This window comes from Rhinolophus hipposideros (assembly GCF_964194185.1).
Source record: "Rhinolophus hipposideros genome assembly, chromosome: 25".
NCBI classification, from domain to species: Eukaryota; Metazoa; Chordata; class Mammalia; order Chiroptera; family Rhinolophidae; genus Rhinolophus; species Rhinolophus hipposideros.
Window position 1 is genome coordinate 30,067,748 of NC_138071.1, and position 16,013 is coordinate 30,083,760.

Sequence of the window (16,013 nt, forward strand, 5' to 3'; positions counted from 1 at the left end):
CGCCCGCCTCGTTAGCCACGTTGTGCGTGTATTAGCGACAGTGAAAGCGCCCAGGGGACGCAGGGGCCGCCGCGGGCCGGCCGACCGGCGACGAGAACAATTAGCCGCGTCCTTTGCCCCGCCTAACTTCACGTGGCGACAGAAGGGGCTTCCCCGTGAATGCCCGGCCGCCTATTCATCCCCGCTCCTGTTAGGGACTCTCTGCCCCGCATTCAGGCGCCCAGCTCTTCCCTTCCTCGTCTCCGAGTGTACACAGGGCCGTTCGTGTCAGGCGGGCCATTCTGTCGTGGAATCATAAAGGCCACCAAAGCAATTATCGCCGGGCTTGACTGGAAAAGCTGGTCATTAATTAGCCTCCTTTTGCCTTCGGTGCTGCGGCTTAGCCGCTGCCGGCGCTGAGTTAATGGAAACGCGGGTTAAACGAGAAAAGACGCCGGGTTTTCTTGCCTGGATGAGCGGCTGGGAGGAGCACGGCGGGCGGGGCGGGGGGGGGGGGGACGGGGGGGGGAGGGGGAGGGAGGGGGGAGGGGGGCAGGGAGGGGGGGAGGGGGGGCGGGGAGGGGGGGAGGGGGGGCGGGGAGGGGGCGCAGGGCCAGGCCGGGGGCGGTCTCCCCTGTCCCCCGTCCCCTCCGCCGTCGCCGCGGGAGACCACTCCCCGTCCCCGCCCCTCCTTCCGGGCCACACAAGCACTCGGGACCCCCCCAGGCAGCCTGCGCTCCCCTCCCCATCGCCCCGCTCCCTCCCAGCCGCTTCCCCGCTTTGCGCTTTGCGCGGGCGGGAGCCCAAACCGCACAGGTAACCGGAGGGACCCAACTCGAAGCCCGGAGGCCTCCGCTGGGCTCTGGGGGTCCTGCCCATCCCAGGCGTAGGCCGGTTCGAGGGAGCGCGCTCCTCTCTCCCGTGGGGCAGGGAGAAAACACGGACCCGGCCTGGACGGTCCCCGAGGGCGCCCGTGAGGCCCCGGGCCAGGCCGGTGGCGCTCGCACCCGCAGCCCCAACGGCCCCCTTCCTCCCGGGAGGGAGGCCCGAATGACACCTGGGCTTTCCAGGAGCACGGCCCGCGCGCCTCTCCCCGCGCCCCTCTCCCCGCGCGCCTCTCCCCGCGCCCCTCTCCCCGCGCCCCTCTCCCCGCGCCCCTCTCCCCGCGCCCCTCTCCCCGCGCCCCTCTCCCCGCGCGCCTCTCCCCGCGCCCCTCTCCCCGCGCCCCTCTCCCCGCGCCCCTCTCCCCGCGCCCCTCTCCCCGCGCCCCTCTCCCCGCGCGCCTCTCCCCGCGCCCCTCTCCCCGCGCCCCTCTCCCCGCGCGCCTCTCCCCGCGCCCCTCTCCCCGCGCCCCTCTCCCCGCGCCCCTCTCCCCGCGCCCCTCTCCCCGCGCCCCTCTCCCCGCGCCCCTCTCCCCGCGCCCCTCTCCCCGCGCCCCTCTCCCCGCGCCCCTCTCCCCGCGCGCCTCTCCCCGCGCCCCTCTCCCCGCGCCCCTCTCCCCGCGCGCCTCTCCCCGCGCCCCTCTCCCCGCGCCCCTCTCCCCGCGCCCCTCTCCCCGCGCCCCTCTCCCCGCGCCCCTCTCCCCGCGCCCCTCTCCCCGCGCCCCTCTCCCCGCGCGCCTCTCCCGCCGCTGTTGCCCCAGCGGGACCGGGACCGTGGAGCCCTGCAGACCGAGCAGGACAACAAAGGAGACGTGGCGCCCCGGAGGGGGCGTTCCTGCCTGGCCCGCCTGGCCAGCACTGCGCCCCCCACCCAGGTGCAGGTGACTGGAGAGACCTGTTCACCGATCCAGGGGCCTTGCCCTGGCGTCGGGAGGACCCCGTGCGCCGCGTGCTGGGCTGCTTCTGGGAAAAGGACTTCCAGAACCGTCCTGCCCGCGACGTGGGGCGCACGCGCGGTTACCAGCCGGGGTCGGAGAGGACGCACAGTGTCTCAGTGTGTCGAGGTCGCACGCGCGCGGGGTGGGGGGTGGATGAAGGCCCCACTCGGGGCTGAGGGCACGGGGCAGCCACCGCTCACCGTTAAGGGGCACAAATGCAACTCGGTTTCAGGCGTGAGGCCAGGAACGCACAGCAGCCGCAAGGAGGAGGCCGGTGACACCGCCTCTGCGTTAACCCGCCCAGGCCAGCAGGGACAGGAGATACCCCGGTGCAGGCGCTCTACGGAGGCCGCGCCGAAGCTTTCCTCCCGGAGTCAGGGCTGCCCGAGCGACGGCGCCGAGGTTGGCTGGGCCCTCGTCGTCAGAAACCGACACTCACAGTGACCCGCGATGCGCTGGGCCCGCGAACGGAGTGGAACCTGGCCTGCCCCGCGCCCCTCACTGGTGCGCTTGGAATGTACTCAATGGCCAAAGAAAAACGTCAAGGAGAGTGACTGCCCGAAGAGCTCAGGTGTCCCCAGTCTGGGCCCTGACCGCCCCTCCCCCTCCAGCTGCCCGCCCCCCCATCCCAGTTGCTCCTGGAAAAGAGAAGGGGTGTGTGGGGGGGAAGAACTGGATCCCATACCCATCGAGTCTCATTCTAGGGTCTTCCCCGGCTCCCCACTGCCTGGGCCTGAGCTGTCCCCTCAGAGAAGGGGTGACAGTGGTCCCCAGGCTGGGTGGGAGCTGCCCCAGATTTACTTCCCACAGTCCCCCCAAACCCAAGAGCCCCTTCTTGCAGCCAGGGGAAACTTCGGTGAGGCTGGAGATGGTGGACGCCAGCGCTCCAGGCAGGAGGTGTAGGCACCTGGGCCTGTTGGCGACACTGGGCAGTGCTGGGGTGAGGGACAGGAGGGGTCCGCCTGCCCAGAGGGGAAGGCTAACACTGGACAGAGGGACCCACGGAGTTGGACAGATCTGTCTTGCTAGGCTGACTCTTAAGACACCTCAGCTGGAACCCCAAAAGACACCCATGGGGTCTCCCGGTGGTTCCCACATCCTTCTAGTGCTGCATGGGGGTCAAGGAGGGAGAAAAAACTGCTGACTCCAAGTCAGGTCATAAGAATCCCAGAAGCGGGATGGCTGGTTAGCTCAGTTGCTTAGAGAGCGGTGCCTTTATGGGCCACTATGAGCTGCACCGTCCTTTATAAAAAAGAATCCCGGAAGAAACAAAAATATACAGAAATTATTTTAACTAAATCACAGAGAATGAATTCCACTCCTTGGCATAGTGACTGTGTTTAAATATCTACCATTATTTTATTTCCTTCCTTTTTGTGGAGTTAAAAATAAACTCCAAACCCCTACTAACCGGGAGCTTTAAGAGAAAGACGCTTATTAAATGTGAGTCTGAGCCACTATCCTGCCCCAGGTGTGACTGGGGGTGGGGTGGGGGGAGGCTCAGCCACCTCCCCTGCTGGGTTCCTGCTCCCCAAGCCTGAGCCACTTGAACTAAGGCACTTTCCTGAAATCTTGTCCTGCGCTGAGCCCTGCAGAGCGCCCACGACTAATTAGAGGCATCTCGTCAGTCTTGACTTGAAATTGAAAGAAAATAATGTTGAAATATTTATGACTGACATTTACAGCCAGGCGTCCTTTAAAAGTGGAACACCTCCTCTGTATAGTGGCAGCTCACTTCACTGGGAGCTGGGAGCAGGGGAGTGGGGAGAAAGAATCCTGGGGCCTGGGGGGGGGGAGTCTGCACACCCCAGGTTATAGGAGACACACAGACAAGCACTTAATGCTAAGTTTTCAGATACAGGAGAAGTACGGTTTTTAAAAGAATCAGCAATAATTAAGTCAACTTTAGAGCAGGTTAGCTGTATCTTGAGAGTAGACCGAAGTAACATGCTGCTTCCGCTCCCACCCGGCCATCTCCACCTGCAGCTCAGTGAATTTAGAATATAAAGTATTGCAAAAGCTGTGATTTGAAATAAATGTGTGACCACAGAGACAATTTGTGGAACTGCTCTTAGAAATTAGAAACTACAGATACTGCCCTGACCTGTTTAAACTATATCTTTTGATCTGTGCTTATAAGTGAAGGTGCACAGGCTTCCCTTGCCGTTATCTTCTGAGCCATTTATAGCAAAATAGCTTCAAAAAAGTTTTTTTTTAGCTACCCATGTTATAAGATTAAAAGAAGAGAAAAAAGAACATCCTGTACCCAAACATGACAGAGAGAACTAAAGCAGCCACACAAATAGGACACTTCATAGTGAACAAATATTTGTTGATAGGTAACAAAATGTAGCGTTTTCCCAAGGCTCTAGCTTGTAACCAGTTAACACCAACCCACTGTCGAAGAAACTGACGAAAACTGACGTCAGTGTTAAAACACACTTGTACCAAAAACCTCCCGGGCACAGGTATTCAATTTCATTCATATTAACCTTCTAATATCTTCGGTGTATGACGTTTCTAAGAACTCTGATGTGCAAACCCAGCCTCATTCTGTGTCCCTCTGCATTTCTGCGTTTCTATAACTGGAAAGCCCATTTTCCCTATAAAATTTTGAAATTAGTTTTAGAGACTGCTAATGAGTTGCTACAACAAGTCTGTCTTTGGTTTCCCAGATGAGTCATCTTAGAATCATTTGGAAATTTCATGCTAAATTTACTAAAATATATTTACTAAAATACTGTAACTACCACTTTAAAGCCAATCAAAATTCTAAACAGTTATCAGGGCTTGGGAATGACCAACTTAAAAGTATGGGAGGGGGTGTCTTAAAATATTTTAAAAGTATTTTTTAAAGCCATTAAGTGAACTATTTTTAATTTGGGATTCGCCACAGAATTCTAATAAATGAGAGAAGTCAGGCGGAAATAATCGTGTATTAATTCTCTGCATTACAAAATCTTCCCAGAATCTATTATCAGAGCAAGAGGCACTTCGGTCTGAATTCGGGGTGGGAGAGACCCTTTGTGCCCAGTGAAAGCTATTGTCCTCTGTGCAGATGAAATTGTACTTGCAAATCTGCCATTCAAGTCGTAAGAAAAAGCCTATATGGGCAAAAGAAAAGAACCTCCAAGGAATAATTCTTCTTAAATATACACTTTAATGAAAACAGGCGGGGATACACCGGTTTAAAGTAGGCTATTTGTTGAGTTTTTCAGGCATAGGCATAAAAGTAAATATACAAAAGGTGGTCAATTGCCTATTCGCCACCGTTAAGCACCCCTAGAAACACCCCTTTTGGAGAAAGTCTGTTTTACGGTATCAGGGAAGATGTATATCTACGTTTAAAGGGGGATGAAAACACCCTCGTGTGAACTAATTTTCAGTAGAGCTTGAGAAACAGCAATTTGTCTTGGGGAGGACGGAGAGCGGCCAGCTGGGAGCCGCCGGGAAGGGACGCCTGGAACAGGCCCGGCCGCCGGCCTGGGACCCACTGCCGGCCTTTCTCCTGCACCCAAATGGGCCACTGCTGACCGCGTTTGGGCATCGCCTTGGCCCCGAGGCCTGCGGCCTGGGCACACCCGCCTCCCCCTAGGGGTCTCCTAGATGTCGCCTTGGTCATGAAGGAGTTTTCCCGCAGCAGCCAAGCCCTCCCTGGGACTAGGGTTTGCGCTGCGAGTCCTCGCGGAGCAAAAAAAGGCCGCTCCCAAAGGCTCGCACGACGCAGGTCGGGACCGCGGCGCCCGTGGGAGCACCGGCCTCGGGAGCGCCCGCCCGTTTTGCGCCCCCCCCCAGGCCAGTGGCTTCCTCTCCGCTCCACCCAGTCCAGCCCCAGACTTATTTACAAGAACCCTCAGCGGTCGGAGAGGTCAACCTCGGCGCCGGACACAAAAGGTCGCGGGTTCCCGGGAGCCGCGGGCGTTGGCAGCACGGAGGCGTCCTGAGGTCCCCGGCCCCTTCCCTGCGGGGACAACGCTGCAGCCCGGCCTTCCCCGCCACGAAGCCCTTCTGCCGCGGGCGCGGATCAACGAACCGGCGACGCCCGCGTTCCCCCAAGTCCCTGGGAGCTGCCCTACCACCCTGGCCAGCGCTTCTCAGGAGCCCAGTGGGGTGCACTAGGCTGGGGGGCATTTCCTCCTGCGTGGGGAAAAGGCCGCTGCACCCAAGCCTTCCCCTCCTCACACTTGGCTGGCTTGGCGAGGCCACTGGGACACCTGAGCCCTTGACCCCCTGTGGGGAGGTTCCTTTGGCCGCGAAGGGACCGCGGTCTGCGGACTTATCTCAGCAACTGGAACCCAAGCAGGGGGACGCGCAGGGGGAGGGCTGGGGGGCAGGCCAGGGCTGGGGGGCACAGGCAGGAACCCGGCGCTCCGCTCTGCTCTGCGCGGGGGCTCTCTGCCGCCCTTCGGGTGTGTGGAGGGGGTGAGTGGGCACTGACGGCGGTGACAGACACCCCCCCTGGCCGCCCAGCCTGGGGCGCGCGAGCGGAGAGCACTGATGACACACAGGGCGCGAGACTGTCTTCCGCTCCAAACGCCGATTGTACTGAGGTTTCAACCGTAATTTGGGGGTCCGCCCGACTGCCTCGAGCGAGGCTTCCCTAAAACCTCCAAGCAGGCCACAGTTAGAACCACACAGGTAGTCCCCGGCAGGAAGGGAATGAAGTCCTTCCTCCAAACGGCTCCGCGCCAGAAGTTTCTGTTTGGCGAGCACTCAGCTGCCACATGAGTTGGGGGGTGGAGAGGGTGGGGGAAAGCGCAGGTTCCCTTTGGGGGAAGAGAGGGGGCCGCTCCAAGGCGGTACTCCAGCCGACTGGGGGCTCAGAGGACCCCACTCTCTCACTGAAGGCCCCACCCTCGCACGCTGCTCTCGGTGCCCATCCAGTGTCCTGTAACCGGGACACCCCGACAGCACAAGGCGCGCTTCCCGGCCTGAGTTAGGAAGGCGAAGAGCGCCCCAAAACGGGCTGGGAGGGAAATACCTCCGCTAGGCTCCTCTCCACCCTGGGAGCTCCCCCCTGTCCTTCCTCCTCCTTTTCCCGGAGTCCATCCCCACCTGAGTGACCCCACCCCCGTCTCATTAGGCCGGTGCCCCGAGTGGCTAGCTACACGACAGGGGGAGAGGAGCGCTCCAGGAGTGGTCCCAGAGGTAACGTCCTCAGCCTAGTCCGGAGGGTCTCCTGGGCGCTGGGGGCTGGGCCAGCTGCCAGCCCTCTCAATCTTTGAGCCCAGTAAGAGCTGCCACCAATGGGATCACCCTGGGGTGGCCACCGCAGACACACTAGGGGGATGACCTCAGAGGCAGACCTTCCTCGCCAGCCCGATATTGCCAGGAGTCACGCTGCAGACAGTCAGCCTCCGGACGGGCTCCCGGACGCCCATCCAGCGCCCCCAGCCCCAGGCGCACCCTCCACCTTCCCAAGCTCTGGTTCTGCGCCCTGCCACCTACGCGCCTGGCGACACCCTCGGTGGGCCCCTTCTGCCCCCGCCCTCTGCCCCTCACCCGATCCCCTCTCCCTTCGGCAGCCCACCAGTGCCCGCACCCGGGCCGGGCGCCCCTGGTTACCTGCAGCCGGGCCAGAGCTGGGCGCCCCAGCCGGAGGAGGGGGGCGCGTGCATTGGGCCAAGCGGCCTCGGGGTGCGGTGCCCGCGGGCGGCGGCGCCATCACCACGGCCAGCCCTTTCCCTGTGCCGGAACCACAGATACACGGGGCCATCCGGCTTCTGACCACAAACTTCTCAGGCGGTCGGTGGAGACAAAGGTGCCGAGGCTCCGGCAGCGGCAGAGGGACCGGCTGCGAGCCCGTGGGCGCCCGCAGCTCTGCGCGCTCCACCGGCCTGGCCTCGGTGCGAGGGGTGCAGGGCGTGGGCTCGGAGAGGGACCAGCGCGGGGCTGGGCGCGGGGCTGGGCGCGGGACGTCCCCGCAGGGCCAGCGGCCGCGCGCCGAGCTCCATCCAGCTCCATCCAGCGCCGCCGCGCCCCGCCTTATATCGGGCCGCGCGCACCCGGCCGGCGGCCGCGCGGCTCGGCCCAGCCACCGGTTGCTATAGCGATCCCCCCCCCACGTGTTGCTGCCAGCAATTGGCTAAGGGGCCGCGGCTCTCGGTACACCCTCTCCCGCCCGAGACTATGAATGGACATCGGCTGTGTCAGTCATTTGTACAGCGCGGCAGCCCGGCCTTCGCCTCGTCTTTCTTTCCAGCCTTTCTCCCTTTCCTCGCTCGAGTCGCACTTCACACTGGGCAGGTTCAGGGTGGCACTGGCGGGAGAGGGGACTCAGCAACAGACGTCACCCCGCGTGGCCCTGCTCTGACCGCCACCATGGGAGGGGTGGGGGCGTCGCAACTCTGCTGCAGAGCGCGCAGCTAACGGCCCTTTGGAGTCGGGTTTTCCACCTTCGCAGTGTGGCCTTGTGCTCCCTTTCCAGATTGAAGCAGCGAGTCGATGCCCCTCCCCCACCCTCCGCGAATCCCGCTCGAGTTTCCAGGTCTCCAATCCACGCACCAAGTGCCTACCCTACGGGAACTAGTGAGAACTTTGCCATCATTGGTCCAGGCGAACTGCAGGCTGCAGGCCGAGGTGCCGGACCCAGGCGGCCGTGCGGACGGAGGACTCGAGCTCCATCCTCGCCTCCTCAAGTCAAAGGCCTGGCCTGGCCCCCGCCCCGCAGGTGGTGGAGCACAGCGGGCCGCAGGCCGCGCTCTCAGTCGCGCGCACTTTCCCGAGCTCCCTCCCCTCTGCGTGAGTCAGGCAGGCAGCGCGAGAGGCCAAGCAGGGTCGGGGGGGACCAGGGTCTGGGGGCGACCAGGGTCCGGGGGGACCAGGGTCCGGGGGGACCAGGGTCTGGGGGCGACCAGGGTCCGGGGGGGACCAGGGTCCGGGCCCTTTGGTCTCCGCGGTCGCTTCGCCTCTTACTCGCCCCCCCCCCGCCCTTTTCCCCACACTCTCCCTCCCCAAGCCCTGGCCCCCGTCGCAGCCGTAGGTGGGGGCAGCCCTTGTGCGCCGGCCCCCGCCGAGCAGTGCGGAGTGGAGAGCTGAATCCAACATCTGTGTGTACAATGCACCCTCCTAGGCCTACAGCTGCAGGAACAAGGGGAAGAAAGAAAGGAGCGGGGGAGATCTTGTCACAGGCAGATGACAGTCTGCGAAGGGCTCTTTAGTTTCTCCTTTTCTGGGAATCCTGGCGCCCCCTCCCGTGCCGCTCTCCCACCGCCTCCCCTTTGTCCCAGCGCCCTGGACAGCTGGAGACAGCGCCCGGCGCAGGGCGGCCCCTCCTCACCGACCGCCTACCGCCTCAGCCCGCAGCCCCGCGCCCGCTCGGGCCCCAGGGCGACACCCCACGGCGCGCCAGCCGGACCAGCCGGACCCGGCGGAGCCTGCGGAGCCTGCACGCTCCCTCCCTCCGTCCAGCCGGCTCGGCCCCGACCTGCCCCGACCTGCCCCGCGCCCAGGGCCTCCCTGTCGCTTCCCTCCTGGGAACCCAGGCCCAGAACCCCCGGCCGGGGCTCAGCGGAAGGGCCGCCGACACACGCGAGCCCAGCGCCTGCAAAGTGCTCGCCTCAAAGCGTCTGAAGGACTCGCTTCCTCTGACCGAAGGGCCAGGCCGAGTTCTACTTTTATTTGGTGTTTCTGGGGCTGAGAAAGTCAGCGCCTCAGGCGCCAGGGCGCCGCTTCACCGGCTTCGAGGAGCCGAGGAAAATACCGTTCCCGGGAAGGCAGACCGGGGCCTTGCGGCTTCTCTCGGGTCACCCACGCGTGCACCCCGCCCCACGCACCAGGGGCCGGGAGATTAGTCGCGGAGACTGTGCGCCCCGCGCCAGGGCAGGGCCCGCGGACCCCGGCAAACCCGCTCCGGCCAGGCCCCTCGCTGGGCCTCCCGGGGGTGTCCCTGTCCCCCACCCCAGGGCCCGTGCACCGCACCGCGCCCGGAGCCCCGCTCCGAGGAACCTCCTCAGGCAAAGATCCGAGTGGCGAGTGGCAGTGGTTTCTGTCCCCGCCTGCCGCCCTCCTGGGGCCTCGCCAGTCTCCAGCCACCCCGGCTGGCCCTGGGCAGGAAACGAAGAGCGGAGGGTGGAGGCGCATGGGCAGGGGGCGCGGAGGAAGAACCGGTCCTGGGGGGCGGGGGGGCCGGCGGCGGAGGGGGGGGCAGGGAGCGGAGCGCGGCCAGGAGGAGGGACCTGCGCCCGCAGCCCGCCGTCAACAAGCCTCTCCATGGCGACGGCTTGTGCGCGCGCCTCCGTGCGTGCGCGCGTGAGCGGGTGTGCGGCGGGGTCCCCGTGCCTCCCCAGCCCCGGCCGGGGTGTCGTAGAGCCCTGTGGGCGGAGAACAGGGAAGCCTCCTCCGGGACGGCAGGCCAGCCTCCGAGAGCTGGGGACTGCGCGCCGGGCACCGGGCGGAGCAGGCAGGGGACAGGGGACCAGCGGGCGCCGGCCCTCACTGCCCCCGCCCGCGGTTACAGGCCGCGGCGCATCTGCGGGCGCTGTGTCTTCACCGAGGTCTAGCAGCGCCTTCCGCGGCCCGGCGAGGGGACTCGGCCTGGGGCCGCCGCAGCCACGCCTCCCTCCCTCCGGGGGCCGAGCGTCCCAGCCGGACGGACGCCCCTGGGGCCCGGCTGGGGCGCGGGACACGTCGGGGAGGGCGGCGGTGAGGGGCCTCCCCCGGGAGCGCCCCGCCGGGCTCACTACTGTGACAGGGACGCGACCTCGGAGGCCACCTTCCGCGCTGGCTCGCGGCGCGTGCAGCCCCTGGTTTCCTTGCCGCCATCGCCGGGACCCACAAGCAGGTGTGAGCTCCCTACTCAGCTGGGCGGGGAGAGGCCAGCCCCTTAGTCACCCAGGGGCAGGGACCCCACGAAGCTGCACGACAGCGCCAGGAGGACCCTGGCTGCGTTGTCCAGGGTCCTGCGGCGGCCACCGGGCAGGACGCGCAGCCCAGGCCCAGGTAGACCGGTCCGCTTTCCTGACAAACACGACAGGCCATGGCACGGTAAGTAAGAGAATAAATAAGGAAACACACACACACACACAGACACACATACATACACATACACACACATACATACACATACACTCACATACATACACACATACACACATACACCCACACACATACACCCCCACACATACACATGCATACATACACATACACACATACACACACATACACACACACATACAAATACATTCATACACACACATACACATACACACACACATGCAAATACACACATACACCCCACACATACACATGCATACATACACATACACACATACATACACACACATACATAAACACATACACACATACACCCACACATACACCCACACACATACAAATACACACACACATACATACACACATACACATACACACACACATACACATACACACATACACACACATACACATACACACACATACACACACTCACATACATACACACATACACACACATACACCCACACACATACAAATACACACATACACCCCCACACATACACATGCATACATACACATACACACATACATACACATACACACATACATACACACATACACCCACACACATACAAATACATACACACATACACATACATACACACATACACATACATACACACATACACATACACACATACACAAACATACACAAACACACACATACATACACACACATACACATACATTTACTTTATTGAGCTAGTTCTTCAGTTGATCCCCAGGGTTTCTCACGTCCAACATATATAAAGCACCACAGTCCTGATTTAATCTGAACTTAATGACCTTCCTTCCTTTCTACTGCTTTCAGGAAGGATGGGTAGGGAGGTGACAAAATTTAAGTTCTATTTGGGTCACTTTTTAAACAGTTCCACAGGCCTTAAGCTCTTTATGCGGGCATGTAAGAGTGGGGAAGTATGTTTTCTCAGGACACCGGGGTGCATGCCGCACAGCAGATGCTTTGTGGGGTCGGCGACTTCTCTTTTTACTGTTCCCTTCCTTCCCGCCGTCCCCTCCCCCAAGGCTTTGCCGGACGCAGCCTGGCGGTTTCACCCGCACTCTGCAAGCTACACCGTGGATCCACTGCCCAGCGAGTCATTAAAAGAATATATCTGTATTTTGGATGCTTGGATTTTCCAGCCTACCATATCAGAAACTGATAAAGTCGCCCACCAGATTTTCATTCTATTTTCCTTTATTTTAAAATCCTTTTCTTATTTCCAGGGCAGGAAAAAATGGGATCTATCTTTTAATTCTTGAAAATACTTTACAAAAGCATCTTGACAATAATGGAAAACTAGGTTCAGCTAATATTGTGAATGAATAGTGATGTTAGGATTTTCTTTTTTGTCATGAGAGCTTAGACTTCATTTAACAATAAATTTCAGTTTATGATTTCAATGACATTTTCAGAGAAAACTTTGAAACATGATGCAAAATGCTTTTCAGAGGCACGTTGGTAGAGGTCATTGCCATGCGATAAATTAGAATATTATTCATAAAGAAGTTAGGATTCTTTGCCTAATGAGTAAAAATATAACATATGTAAAATTCCCCCAGATCTATGAAATATCTAAATAATATAAACTGTTTAAAATAATTTGCTGATCCTGCTAATACTGCTTTAAAAACGCAGTTCATATTTGTTATGTGTAAACCCTAATGTTCTGTGTTATGAATCTCATTTTCAATTTAGGGAAAACCAAACTATTATAGATCACGTATTTAAGTGATTAGAATGAATTTCCAATGTACTAAATTATCAAAGAAAATGTATTTTTATACAAAATAGAGAAGACTGTCATGAGAAATATGATTATTTTAAAGTAAAACAACACCTACTTCAGGAATTTTAAATGCTGTGGTAAGATAGAAAATGATAAATACAGTTTCTGGGATATTTGCTTGATTTCAGAAAATCTACACCAACTTTGTTTTAAAAATAAAATAATAACTTACAATAATGGCACATAAATTGTATTGAAAACACTTTTGATTTATAAATCCATTTAAAATGATTTTAAATTATAAAAATGAAATTAGACCCTTTTGAATATGTAGGTATGTGTGTGTTGTATTTTCATGCGTCTCTAACGTTAGAAATTAACATTTTATATAGAAATTAACGTTTTACATTACTGAATTTTGAAAAGCAAGGTGCTTTAATTGGTCAGCTTCTGAGTGCAACGTAGTGACCGGCATGAGATAACGTCTAAAGGAAGACTCTTGCGCAGGTCAGTATAGATGCCTCTAAACTGAAATTCATTCATCGTGAATAAACAGCTCTTTTTTCCAGGACACTATTTGCACGAGCTTTAGACACTAATGACCAGTCCTTTTCCATGGGGGGAGAGGGGGGGCAGGCCTGGACTTAGACTCCTCACCCCCACCCTGCACACTGGCAGAGGTGTCCACAGGACAAGCCAAGTTACAGACTGAGGGCATTCTTTAGGACAAAGTTTGGCTGCATTTCTTCTGGTATGTACTTTAAGATCCCTCTGTAAAATTGTTGCCCTCACTTTAAAATTGAGAGGAATGACAAATAGTGAAATTATTGGTTCAAATGTTTTCCTTTATGTCAACAACAACAAAAAAATGTGAATCCTTTACTTGAAACAGAAAAAAAAATTTTTTTGTTTTGAAAAAAATTAGCAACGTAAGTCAGCTTTTGTTATTAGTTCTCATGTTGGCTCATATTCAGACTGATCTGGAATTTCTGAAATCCAAAAATAGGAACTTTGCAATGATTCCCTCCAATGGTTAACATAATCACAGGAAACTATTTTATTAACAACAAAGATGTATTTCAGCAAGAATTTATGCTTGAAGGGTCAGTGAACAAATATGGAGGGATTTCTAGATTTTCTTTTTCAAACTTTGGAATTACAATTCTTGTAAGGACAAGAAAAGCCTCAAAGCCTTATTATCACTCTGATTAGTTTGTCCCTTCTGAAAAACTGCTGTGCACAGGGACAGACATTTACAAAGACAGGCTCGCTGCAGGTCAATCTGGCTCATATTCTCTAGATTCTAGAGCCCAGAAGATATGTTACTTTTTATCTACCTCTTTGTAAAGATCTAACCTTCTTATTATTTACAAAATAATGCAGTGAAATACATACTTAACAGATGAGGTTCAGGATAGTATATTGTAAGCTCATGACTAGATTTTATTCTGCTTTATAAAATTGAGCTAAAATTCCTCATGGCGAATGTTTGTAAGAAAGGCTCATTACCACGTGAACAAGAACCAACTTTTTGGGAAATGGCTAAATGACACCATTCTCTTCAGACAAAAGGGAACAAAACACCGCTGGAAGAACAGCCAGGTTATCTCTACTTTTTTGGGTAAAAGCTCTTTTACACACTTTGTCAGCTACACACTACAGGTCCGTAACAATTGCTTGGAAAGAGTTCTTCCCTTAAATTGCTTTGGAATTAAAAGTAGAACAATTCAGGTGCATGTTTATTTCACAGCTGTGTAATTCAGCTTGGCACGCTGCACATATACTTTTAGGAAGGGTGCCCACGTGTGCTTTAATCTATGAAAATGGGCTCCGCATAAGTGACAGAACAGACATGGCCCGATGAAGCTTGACTTGGTACCTGGAGCTGCTGAAAAGGAATTCCTGTCAAGTGACATGTTCTGATTTTATGTTGCAAATATGTGTCCACGTGTGTAGAGTTAACGGGACAAAAGTACTAGAAGTGGCTAGTTGCTCTCATTCTGACACAAAATGTTGCTGTCCCAGAGGTGCAGGGCTGGCTGTCACTCCCTGAAAAACCCATCTTGGTCCTTCAGAATTCCCAGTGAATTCACCCAATAGCTGCCAAGTGGCAACCGGATATGAGAGTCACCTCTCCTCCGTGTGTGTGGCATAATGGGCGCCAGCATCTTAGCAAGCATGGTACAGAGTGAGCACACCGTCTCCAAAGGCGCCATGAAAACTGAAGCCGGGCGGACTCAGTGCAGCGAGGAGACACACTCGGTGCTGCAGTCACCTCGGCACACCCTGAATGCCTCTGCTCTTTCACACTTGACACCCGGCTGCGACCGTGTGTGTGTGGCATGAGGTGTCTTCCTTACAGGGGACAATAACGCTACAAAGTGGGGATGGTTATTCTCTCCGTTTGCCAGAGCAGGGCTGAAGCACGCAGCTGCTATGGAGCTCACTGCTGGTCTCACGCGAGTGTTGAGGGCAGGATGCGAACCGCGGGCGACTGGCACTGGGCTTTCTCACGCTGGGACAGCACACACCTTCCCGAGCACGCCACTGACCAGACGGGCGCGACTTGGCGGTAACTCCAATGTTTGCTAGAATGCGATTGCGGAGCTGGCACCCTGGGCCTTCGCTCTGCCCGGCGGGCCTCCCGCATCCCACACAGTCCGCGTCTCCTGACCCGGCACTGAGGAAAGGTGCACACCCACGAGAAGCTGGCGCTTGCTGCGAGCCACTGACACCGGGGACACGGTCAGCTGTACTTAGGAAGCCAGAAAGGTGTCACCAACGCAGGCGTCATTAGAACGCGCGTTCCCCCCCCCCACAGGACTAGACTGCAGACTATGCAACTTGGGAAAAAAAAAGGAACAACAGATTTAATACCTTTAATTGTCATTCTCAAAAATAAAACCTCGTTTTCTGATTTCAGCAAATGTCGTGGAAAAGGTGGTGGAACTCTAGTCCCCAGAAAATGACATTTACTCCGCAGGCATCGAGGGGAACGCTGGCTGCTCACCACCGAGGGACACACTTACCTTTGGTGCTTGGCCACCCAGAGCCAGTCCCTTTTCCACTTGGGCGTCGCTTCTTAAACATCACACTTTTCCTCCTGACGTGACTTCCTCGGCCTGAGTCCTGACTCGTCTGTTCCACAGTCATGCTCTCCTTCTCTTCCTGTCCCCTAAGAGCACAATCTGCTTTCTTAGGTGTCACCATCCGGCCGCATCCGGCCGTTCTCAGAGCTGGGTGGAGGTTCCATGCTCTTCTCGTGGTCCACTGGGAGGGTCACACAGGCTTCAGGTGTCATGAGGAGGCAACCCGCCATCCCCGGAAGATGGCGTTGGGGTGGAAACAGAACAGATCCCTCCCCAGGGATTCTCGGCCAAGAGTGGGGATACCTGTTGCCCCGAGTTCCTGTGTGAAATGACCATAACTGGGGCATGCCTCGTGTGTGCCCAGATTTCTGCCAGCAGTGAGCTCTGTGTCTGCACGTGTCC

At 57.2% G+C, this 16,013-nt stretch overlaps 1 protein-coding gene across 5 annotated transcripts in view; it reads right to left on the bottom strand.

Moving 5' to 3' along the window:
• PTPRN2 (protein tyrosine phosphatase receptor type N2) overlaps positions 1-16,013 on the bottom strand; it is a 406,465-nt gene that overhangs the window by 78,536 nt on the left and 311,916 nt on the right. The window lies entirely within an intron of this gene.